Here is a 12,721-nt window from a genome sequence, read left to right as displayed (position 1 = left end):
TAATTTTTAACCTTGCAGCAAACATGTCTTCATAGCTCAGGCATTAACATCAAAGAAAAAAAGTAAGCTAAACGTTTTGGTTTCGATCTTCGGTGGTGACGCACGAGTCATTTTTTTTTTCAAACTTTTTAAATCATTGCTATATGTTAGGTCCAATATAATCTATATAATTATAAAACTCAGATCAGTTTGCTTGCTTGGGCGTTTTAATCGTCCATCCGGTTTGGTACTTCCAGTTTCAAAAAATTCGTCTGCTTACCTATTTCATGACCGCCTTATCTTAAGTCCAATATTAAAATCCACTGTTGCTATTCAAAGCATACACAAGGTTAACAATATATTTTGGTTTAACTTATTTTAACGTGTTTTCCTTATAAATAAATATAATTTAACCCCGTTGAGTTAAAAAAAATCATATTTACTGCTTTTAGGAGCGCTCCTATGGACTCCGACAATTTAATTTTTAAGGCCTTACTTTAAAAATATTTTCTCTTCAAGGTGGGAAGAGTTAGAAACTTGGCTTTAGTAGTACTTTTAGTAAGGTCTTTTTAATTTTAATTAATGCTTGCAGTAGTACTCTTGACGATTCCTGAGTTTTATTTTTTTTTTCACTCGTCACTTAAAGTTTTATCAAGACAATAAAAGACAATATAATCTCAAAATCACTTTTTATTTTGAACATTTTTCATCTTACCCTTTAAAGACCAACGGGTAGACTAAATAAAAAATAATGATAGAGGTGGGGCCGACCGAACTTTTCTTAAAGGGAAAAGTCGAAAAACAAAAGAAAACAAAATCATAATAACGGCGAGGGGGCTGAAGGAGCAACGTCAAATCGGGGCTGTAAATCGGTTATGAAAATGGGGATCGATTTACTAGAAGGTTGTATGTGGAACTGAACCCCCTTCCAAATCTTTAAATATTATTATTATTATTTTTTATTTTATAATATGGTAGCTTAGTGTCCAAAAATCCACAGAAATAATTGAAAAGAGACGAAAAGGAAAAATTGTAAGGGATTGTTCAGGTGCACCTACATATTTTTTTTAATATTTTTCTTTACACAAGTTGTCCGTGATTAAAACTAGGACTTGATTTTTAAAAATAACTACGTTTTTCGTGTCCAAAATTATTTAACTAAGATTATTTTATTTGTATTTTTGATCGCAAGCTGAAATTGTTTTTAAATAAAAAAGTAAACAAATATGTTTGTTCTAATGTAAAAAAAAAAAAAATACTTGACTAATTTACATATTTAAAAAAAAATATTTGAGTTTTTTCACGATCCAGCGTAGTTTACCTTCTTAAAAGAAATCAAAATCTACTTTTTTGTCTAATACGTTTTAAAGGCCTTTAAAGATAATACAAAAGAGGGAATTTCTTTTAATAATTCCAATTTAACATTTTAGTGTGGAGGATACCTTTCCTATATAAATTTAACGTAAAATGAAACCCAACTTCTTGGCAACATAGCGAGATATGTAATCTTAAGCATTTTTCTTTTCAAGTTTGTGACGGAAGTGGAGGCAGAAAGGGGAAACGATATAGCGGTGGGGAGTCATAAGTTCCAAACATTTTTCAAATACGTAGAAACACTTCAGAATGTTTGTGAGGGGGGGTATTTTTCATTCTTTTTTTTTTAAGATTTGCTTTGAAAAGGTTTCATCGTTAAATATTACTTAATCAGACAATTATTATTTCCTGATATTTTTAAGGCTGTTAACACACACACACACACACACACACACACAAAAAAAAAAAAAACTAGATTGGACCTAGAAAAAATACAAGGAGAGAGTGTGTATTGTACATGTTCACTAGGTGTGTCAGAAATTTCGTGAAAAATAGTGAATAATTCCACCCCGTCTTTCTAAGCTTATAATTCCTCAAAAAAATGTAATTCAAGCCCTAATTATTTTTTCCAATTAAAGGAGCAAGGAACAAGGTTTCATTAAAACAAACAAAAAAAAAAAAACAACGCGGTTTCTTTTTTAAAAAAAGGTTTTAAACTTCGGACTTTACAGGTAAATTTCTAAAAACACTACTTTTTTTTGTTTTAAATTTGAATATATTATTTATTGACCTTTTCTCTTCAATTTGTGATATATAAAACTTTGATGAGTAAATTAATTATTTACTTTTTAATAGACACTTGAAAATGGAGGGGGGCGTGAATTAAAAAAAACGTTTGTCTAAAATATTATATTCGGTTTATTGGAAAGAACATAAAATTTCACATTGATCCTGAAAATATCGTAAAAATTGACTCAATAGAAAAATTTTGATAGATTTTTAAAGTTTAAAAATTGAAAAATATCGAGTTCGTAAAATTCATTAGTTTTTTAAAAAATAAAAAAATATATTTCTATTACTTTTAAAACAACTTTAATAGATTATTTTGGAAGTATAATCCATAAAGAAAATAAACAACCCACTTTTAGTTTTTTATATTTTATTCGCAGTTTCGTGTTAGGGTTGTCAAAAATTCCTACAAAAATTCTGATACACCTACATGTTCACGCTCTCCTTGTATTTTTTTCTTTTCGTTATTTTGCTCAATTTTTTCAACGGATTACACCACTCTGATATAAAGGACTTTTCATTTAATCTAAGGGCAATGATCTTAAGACCTTTGGTGATCCAATATATTCCGTATTGTTTTTACTCTTCGCCATGTTTGTTTTCGTGCGCGTGTGCATTAATTTTTGCGCATGCGCGCGAAATTGCGTATTGTGTTCACTGGTCGCCTTCTTTTCGCACTCGCGTGCATTCAATTTTTGCGCGCTCATACATTAATTCTGTATACTCACTTGCACTTTTATACATTAATTCTATATACTCACTATTCCATATCTAGCTATAGCATATACTGACCCAACGGGTCACAGGTTGCCTAGTATAAATACGAAATCTGCATTAATCAAAATATCATATTTAAGCGTATTTTACGACCTGGCAATGCCGGGCGGCCTGATAGTATACCTATAAATTGATATATATATATATATATATTTTTTTTTTTTTTTTTTTTTTTTTTTTTTTTTTTTGCTCTCGCTCTGACATTGATATTAAAATCCTATATTTTCGATTTAAAGATTATTAACACGAACTTCTTAATATACTCAGTCATGGATATGCGAGCGACTACATGAATGCTAACCAAGTTGCATATTCCTTTGAAAAACAAGCGTTAATTAAGTACTTATACTATATATATATATATATATATATATATATATATATATATATATATATATATATATATATATATTGTCTTTTATTTTGTTGCAAAAAGACTTTGAGTAAAAAAAAAATAATGTTGATAGGTGTCCCGCGAAAATTAAAAAAATAAAATGAAAATTTAATTTAAAAAAAAAACAATAGTGGATCACCTGGAAAAAAAACCTTTGGTCTAGAATGAGCTCTCTTTCACTGATCGAAGACACGAAAGATGAGAACAGATACTACATTTTGATCCTCGCCGACAGTTTTTCTGTCTGTAAATAAACCAGGAATTACCTTTCTGAACTTTTGATATAAGGATTGATAATTCGTATTATTTGGATTCATCGGACTACTGTTCTCATCCTGTGTGTCATTTTCACAGCGTTCCCGTATTAGACAGAAACGTTCTCGCGTTCGACAAGACACACCTGAAGTAGGCCGGAGGTTACATCGACTGAAACGTTGTAAAAATGATGCTCAAGATGAGAACAGTAGTCCGATGAATCCAAATAACACAAATAAAGAGGTTAAGAAGTTGGTAGTTTTTCTTCGATTTTTTACTTACTTTTTCTAAGAGAACGAAAAATATTTTCTTTTTATATTTTGCGTTTAACTTTCTCTTTCGTTTCCTTTCTTTTCTTTGTATTTTTATCGAAAGAAGAAGGTGATAGGATTGAAAAAAGTTTTTTTAAAAACATGCAAGTAAAAAAAAGAAAGAACGAGAGAAAACGAAATAAAGACAAATAAAAAAAATAAATAGAGCAAGAATAATATAAAAAGAGAACCAATTCTCTATCTATATAAGAGCCAGGTGCGTCCAAGGATGGAGTACTGTTGCCACATCTGAGCAGGAGCTGCTAGAAAGGACTTGTCCTGCCTTGATAGAGTTCAAAATAGACTTCGTAGCCTCGTAGGAGATGTCTTTTTTCTTTGCTGTAACCTCTATCTCACAGAAAGATGTTGCGAGTTTGTCTCTACTTTATCCTTATTTTCATGGAAAGTGTTCGACTGAGCTTCAATCTATGGTCCCCCCTCGCCAAACTTTCACAAGAAACACTCGTCTAGCTGTAAACACTATCAATAACTTCCCTCATTCTTTATCTGTGTCTAAACCTAAACGTAGAATCCATGAACAAAGTTTCTTTCTTAGAACTGCACGCCTGTGGAATTGTCTTCCGTTTTCCTGCTTTCCAGCTGACTACAATATGGTTGTTTTCAAGTCCAACGTAAACAAGTTCTTAATGAGCCATTCCACTTAACAAATTTACCGAATTTCCATTACTAACGATTACTTTATTGTCCAACTGACTACTGTACACTCTTGACCCTTATCCTCGAGTGGTCTCTGGGCTTTGATAAGTGGTTATGCCTATGTAAAAAAAAGAAAAAATAACTAATGAAGTTAAAAAAAGAAAAATATGAATGAAAGCATAAAAACAACAATAATAATTGTTTCTGATTTATGTTTTTCTTTCTTTTTCCTTACTTCATTCTTTTCCTTTCCTTTTCTTTCTCTCTTTTTTTATTCTTTGAGATTTTTCTCTGTATAATTTTCTAATTATTTATTACATCCGACTTTCTGTTTCATTTTTTCATTATTTATTTCTTTTTTCTTTGTATTTTTCCTTTCTCTATCTTTCATTCGTTTTTTTATTGTTTTTTTTTTTTGCTTTTTTACTCTAACACTTTTTTCTTTCGACATTTATTTATTTTTTTAATTTCTTTTATTCATCTCATTACTGCAGTTCTCAATTCGTTCGCTTCTCAATTCGTTTCTTTAATGTGTTCGTTAGTTTTTCGCCATATTTTTTTTATTTTTAGTGTTGTTGTTTTTTGTTTGTTTTGTTTTTTTGTTTGTTTTTTTGTTTTTTTTTTCAAACTCCATTACTTCAGTATAAGACGCCAGGGCAATGTCGACCTTTTCCCGCCAAATAATGGCATCCAACGAACGTGCAGTCATCTTTCTTTCACTGAAGTCGCTTGATAATTCGCCGATCATAAGTGGAATCTGCAGGCAACCTGCTTTTGTCAAAGTGAAATGGGCGGCACCGCCATCAACCTCGAGAGAATGGGAGAGCAGAAGAAGCCAGTGACTTCTAGCAGACGGCAACCTTTTCCTGCTCAGGTCAGCCATTACGAAGAACATTAAACGACTTGACAGAATTAAACGGAAGAAATGATGAGGAAAACTAAACGACATTTTATTTCTCTCTCTCTCTCTCTCTCTCTCTCTCTCTCTCTCTCTCTCTCTCTCTCTCTCTTTCTCTCTCTCTCTCTACAAAGAAAAAAATAATGAATCAAATGGTAGCTTTTAAATATGCAACCATAACAACGACAAAAAATAAAACGATCCATAAAAAGGGGTCATATTCAATTGCGAGATATTTCACGCTATACAAACATTCATAGAGTAAACCCTGCCAAAAGGCGGTAGGATATTGGCGGTTTTACATTTTTGGTAGCCTTGGTCAATGAACTGCAACATTCTTTTAAGGTCAATTGTCGATTTCCTGAAAAGAAGATTTTTTTTTTTGTTGAAAAGGCAAAAATTGACGAATCTTACTAACATTAACGTAGCAAGTGAGGCCATCTAGCGATAAAAAAAAAACTAATTAGATGATGTGGGTGTAAGTATTATACATTCGTCATTAATCAGTCTCTCAAATATTATAGCTTTTTATATTCAAACAATCTATGTATATCCGCACAAACACACACACACACATACATACACACACACACATATATATATACATATATATATATATATATATATATATATATACATACATTACAATAGAAAAATGCGAGCATGAAAAGTAATACGGTTAAGCTTAAACATAGAAAAGTAAAGGACTAGTTGTTAAAACTGGAAAATAAAAGGACAAGATATTCTAGTAAAAAATATAATAAATTTATAACTTAAAACATTGCAGCATTAAGAATTGATTATATAATGTTATGAATTGAATTGCATTTTTCTATTGTAATACATGAGTTTTCGAGGCTTCAGTAAATTCACTTGTTCTTTGTTTAATTTCAGTCTTATTTTTGGAAGGGCACATAAATATAACATACACATATGTAAAAACAATGTACGACACTCGTCTGCTTTCAATAACCCCCCCCAATTATCTCCCTTTCATTCTCTCTGTTTCACTTGTTATTTCTCTTTTCGCGAGAGCGGTGAATTGGTAGCAACAGTAGTCGCTGAAGCGACGTGGATGCTGTGGAAACCAGTCATAAAAATCGTCGCTCACCTCCTCACGTTTTTTTACGATTTTGAGCATCTCTCATCATAACTTTTGTTTTACTGAACGAAAATTGATTTTTTTTTTTCACAATATAGCTGAGAAAGTGATCTATAAACTGTAATAATTGTTTGAAATTTGATTGAAAATTGACTGGGCGGTGAAGCTTTAAAGCAGTTCTAAATGACTAAAACTGACACTTAACCATATATTCAAGCACTATCGTATCTGAATTATATATATATATATATATATATATATATATATATATATATATATATATATATATATATATATATATATATGAATGGAAATGTATAAAAAAAGAATACGAAAAGTATAAAAGCTTATAACTTTTCTTTATTCGTCGTTTTCAATTGGTGACGTGCAGGAATACAAAATAATATGAAAAATAATTTAAAAACTTTTTTTACAGGTACATAATTGTCGATCGATCCTTCAGTCTTCATCGGTCTATATATATATATATATATATATATATATATATATATATATATATATATATATATATGTATATATATATATATATATATATATATATATATATATATAACTACTTCATTTACTCACATAAAATTAATATACGAAAGTATAGATTTATGCGTAAACTTTAAGTATTTACTTACAAAAGTGCTCAATACGTAGTTTATAATTTATGCCTGAGGAATCCTAGAGTGGATGAAACGCCAAATATTCAGTGTAGCTTAATCGCCATATATATTTTATAAATTACTATATATATATATATATATATATATATATATATATATATATATATATATATATAGGTACATATGTGTGTGTATATTGTGACATAATCCTTAAATTGGATTATGCGTTTTAATAAAATTTCATAATTTAGTTTTAGGCCGACGAAAAATGTATCGTTTTTTTTTTTTTTTTGGTTTTGTTTTTGGTTTTGTTTTTTGTTTTTTTGTCGCAAGGCAAAATGAATAAAGGGAAGAAAGAGAGAGTGTAGGAAAAAAGAGAGAGGAGGAAAGAGTTAAATGAAACGTTCAACGGATATTAATACCTCCCACTCCTTCAGTATGAGAGCGAGTTGACAGGTCACTCGGTCAGCGACACGCTCTATGACCCCTGTTAGTTACTAAGCGAACAAAGAAAGAAAGAAAGAAAAGGATAAGAAAAGTGCGGAGAAGAAAGAGAGAATGAGAGAGAGAGAGTGAGAGAGAGAGAGAAGACATTTGGTACAGAGACGCCGCCGAGCTGGACGGACGTGAAAAATTCCCATCCCGACAAACAAGAAAAAGGAGAACGAACCGACGTCGTCGAAATATAGAATGTCGACTCCATGAACACGAGTGATACGGCGCACCAAAATGGCATACAGCGAAGAATAACCGAAACAAAAAGAGACAATGTCGACCATCAAATGACGAGGAAATGGCGAACTTTACAAATATGTTTTCGAATTATGGATTAAAGAAGAGATGATTGTTGAAGACATCTGTTGTAAGCAACTGCCCGAAAGAAAAAGAAAAAAAAAGGAACCGTTAACAACAGACTGCCCAAGAAGCCTCACATAAGAAACAAATATGAACTGTAAGTCCTCTCTCTATATATACCTCTTCGTGCGATGTATCGGCGAATTGTTTATTTTGACATTTTTTATTGTTTTTCATTGATGTATTTTCCGTCGGCATTTTTGGACGCTAGCATAAGACCTCCCCATCTTCATGATTTGTTTTTCTTTTGTTGTTTAATTAATCCCTTTTTTCACCCTACCCTCCCTTAGCCTATTATTTTCTTTGTAATAAAATTGATTTAAAATTTAAAACTGCGTTTGCTTCCGTTTTCTCTCACTGTGTTCTGTGCTTAGTTTGTTTTATTTCACTGGTCTGAGAAAGGTGTTCCCTTTCCTTCTTGCTCGATATACTGCATGCATTCGAACCCGAAGACCAAAATTTATTTTCCTTTTTTTCTTTTTGTTACGTAATCCTCCTTCTTCGTTCCCAACGGAAGGGCATCCGTAACAATATATATGTGTGTTTATATATGTATATATATTCAAACAAACAGTATTAAATGCAACGGAGACACTTTGCTTTATGATTCTTTTTTTTTAATTTTTCGATTTTTCGTATAATCTTTTTTGTATCAAAATCAAAAATATTAATAAAAGTTCCATAATTGTTGCTGTCACGAGCGCTTTCGATTCGTCCACGAATCATCATCAGGTGTTGAAGTAAAAAGTCCGAAGGAGCGAAAATGAGAATTAAAAGTGAAAACTAAAATATACAGTCAACGGCAATAAGTTAAAATATATAGAGTCGATGAAAAGCCGATTAAAAATATAGGTCGATTAAAATTCGCCTGCACCTAAGACAAAAAGACGTCTAACCGACAGGTACTATTAACTCGCCAATTGTCACAGTATGGTACCCTTTCTAGGACATTTGCTGTAACACGTGGATCGGTCATGCCAATGACCGACCTATAGGTTTACAGTTGTTGCCTAGTTCCTATTTACAATGCCTCCCCGGGGGATGGAGTTAGACACCAGGGTCGTTTGTTTTTAATGTGGAAAAAAGGAACAAAAATTAAAATTGTCTCAGTCGTGAAGGATTTCTCCTCCACTGACAGAGAATAAGAAATTAAAACGACTGATATCAAAAGTCACTATATAACATAAAATTTTCCAAACAAGTAAGGTCAATAAATTAATGGAAATTAAGTGTGGGAAGATGTTGGCATTTAGAGATCAAAAGTTAACAATGTAATCGCACACAAAATTGGAAAGTCTGTTCAAACAACCCAAGTGATTTTTTTTTTTAATCCGGGAGATTGTCCGGAAAGTATTAGCCCAGATATGAAATCCAAACAAAAGTTTTTAAACAACAATGGGTTGAAAAAAGGGAAGAGGAAACAGAAACCAAAGTTGTCCAAAAGGCACAAAGAAGTCAGGCTCCAATTCGCAAAATAGTGCCAAACGTGTGACCATGAATGGAACAATGTTTTGTTCTCAGATAAGAAAAAAAATAATCTTGGTGATAAGGCGAAGTAATTTTCAAAGGTGATCAAAAAATGTAGAGGGTACTGGAAATCTGTGAGGAGACTTGTTGTCACTTTAACTTCAGAGAACACCACTTATTATTACCAGTGTGTAGTCAGTAATAATAACATTATATGAGCATATGAGCATGCCTTGTGAGTAAATAAGTTATACGAGGCATATTGTGACAGCGTTGTTTTATTTTTTGTTTTTTTTTATCAAAGTGAAATAGGCGTTATCGTCATCGACTTCGAGAGAAGGAATGAAGTAGCAAAATGAGTCAGTGGCTTCTAGCAGTTGACGACCTTTACCCGCCCAGGTCAGCCATTACAAAAAAAAAAAAAAAAAAAAAATTACACAACTTGACAGAATTATGCGGAAGACATGAGAAAGAAAAAAATTAAAAATTTTCTTTTTCATTTTTTTCTTCTGTCCCTTCTTTAGTTTTTTTTTTTTTTTTAATCTGTTTTCTTTTTATCGTGTACGAGGTGCTTTCAATAAGTTTCCAGACTTTTTTGTACAGGAATTCAAAATTATTATAGACTCTTGAAAATTCAGTATTGCTTATCTTATGAGATGCCTGATCAATTTTTATAGTTTCAAGTTCAAATGAACAGCTACATCAGGAATAGGAATACACCCTACTAAAGCCTGATTGTCACAGCTGGTGAATTTGAAAAATGTAATCTGGACGTGAGGACTCTTTAGAAGAACGATATGTAATAAAATTCTGTTTTAAAACGCGACAAAAAAATGCCACAGAAACGTATGGAATACTTCAGACTGCTTTTAGACTACCTTTCATAAATCGAGCATCAGTTTTTGAGCGGCATAAGATTCAAGGAAGGCAAGGAGTCTGTGAAGAATGATGAGGGGGCGTGGGAGGAGTAAGGAAGTCAGAACACCAGAGTTGATTAGCCAAATCAAAAATTTCATGGATAAAGACCGTCGTGTGTCTACAGAGACAGTTTGATATCAGTGTGGGAACTATTTACACAATTATTCGCGAGGAACTAAAGATGCGGAAGATTGTCTCAAGAGTGTTCAGAGAAGATTAGAAAGACAAACGTTGTCATGGCTATCAAGACCGTTCTTCACCCGCCCTTTAATTCAGACCTTGCTCCCTATGATTTTTGGTTATTCCCTAAGCTCAAGGAAAATCTTAGAGGCTGTCATTATGAGACCATTGAAAAGATGAAAGAGGCTGCGACAAGAGTCATTGATGCTTTCACACAAGAGGACTTCCATGTGGCCTTCCAGAAGTTGTGCCGTGCAAGTGTATTGCAAACAGAAGAGATTACTTCGAAGAGGACTAGAGTTTCATGTGTGTACTATCAATAAAAGATAATCAATACGATAAGTCTGAAAACTTATTGAAGGCACTTCATACTTGCTGAATTGCAAGACATTGTCCAGATGTAACATATTTTATATACACACACACACACATATATATATATATATATATATATATATATATATATATATATATATATAAGAGTAGGTAGGTAGTAGTTTGCTTGAAGCATTGTTGGTAAAGAAATATATATATATATATATATATATATATATATTAAGTAATGTGATTTATAATTTAAAAATTAAAAAAAAAAATTTAAATTTAAAAATCAAATTTTAATTAAATTAAAAATCAGTTTCATAAGAAGGAACAACAACAAAGTCAATTATCTGTACGATCGTTTCGGAAATCCGTGCTTTTTATTCTTATGAAACTGATTTTTAATTTAATTAAAATTTGATTTTTAAATTTAAAAAAAATTTTTTTTAATTTTTAAATTATAAATCACATTACTTAATATTGAATTAGCTCTAGGACATTTAACTATCGAGCTTATTATATATCTAAATTACAACGAGCATTTCTTGTATTTTAATTAAACTAGTAATTTCACTATTACATTAAAATACACTTAGCTCTTTAGACTATTATTCTAATCTCCTTTAAATTATATATATATATATATATATATATATATATATATATATATATATATATATATATATATATATATTTTAAGCCAAAAACAATGCGGAGGAAGACCGGAAAAGATGAAGTAAAAAAGAAAAACAAACAGATGTAGACGAGTATGGTTGAGTAGAGGAGTGTCTAACCTTTATTTGACTATCATTCATCACTTCAATATATAATTATTTATTATCAAGTTGCTGGTATGTCCGGTGTATGTAAAGTCCGTGGGAGGTGTGGAACTTTACATACACCGGACATACCAGCAACTTGGTAATAAATAATTATATATTGAAGTGAAGAATGATAGTCAAATAAAGGTTAGACACTCCTCTACTCAACCATACTCGTCTACATCTGTTTGTTTTTCTTTTTTACTTCATCTTTTCCGGTCTTCCTCCGCATTGTTTTTGGCTTTAAAAAAAAAAAAAATATATATATATATATATATATATATATGATGAAAATAATAGAAATAGTATTCCGACAAAATAGAGAAAATAATGATGAAAATAATAGAAATAGTATTCCGACAAAATAGAGAAAATAAAAAGGAACAAACCGTATTATGTGTTCATCAACGTTTCGTCTTTATTTCGATTCATCCAGAGGAAGTCTCGAAATAAAGACGAAACGTTGATGAACATATAATACGGTTTGTTCCTTTTTATTCTATATATATATATATATATATATATATATATATATGTATGTATATATATATATATATATATATATATATATATATATATATACAACATGATTTTGTTAACAAATATCTGTCGAGTCGTTCTATGAATTAATCAGTGTTCTGGGTTCTTTCATTGCATTTGTTAAAAAGGAGGATAGAAGGTGATAATATTCCACGAATATTAAATTAGTACATATCATATTGGCAAGAAAATTCTTGCGGGTTTCATTTTTTTTTTTTTTTATACTTTTAGATCACATAAACATATTTCGGCTCCAACCAAAATTTATTGATCGAAATAATCAATATCAGAATCAATACACTTTTGCCAACGCAAAACAAGTGTATTCATAACAAGTAACGTAAAATTCTTGCGTTCTGGTGGCGATAGCGTCGTTGAAGACATTTCTGATAATACTTAGATTTTTGAAGCATTTCTCACGCAGACAGTTGTCGAAATACTTGAAAAATAGTAGTCGGTAGGTGAGAGGTCTGAGGAGTATGATGGATGAGATATAGTTTCGTAGACCAAT

This window comes from Euprymna scolopes, chromosome 31, assembly GCF_053919585.1.
Source record: "Euprymna scolopes isolate OS-2025 chromosome 31, ASM5391958v1, whole genome shotgun sequence".
In the NCBI taxonomy this organism is placed as follows: Eukaryota; Metazoa; Mollusca; class Cephalopoda; order Sepiida; family Sepiolidae; genus Euprymna; species Euprymna scolopes.
Note: the sequence above shows the minus strand (reverse complement) of the source record.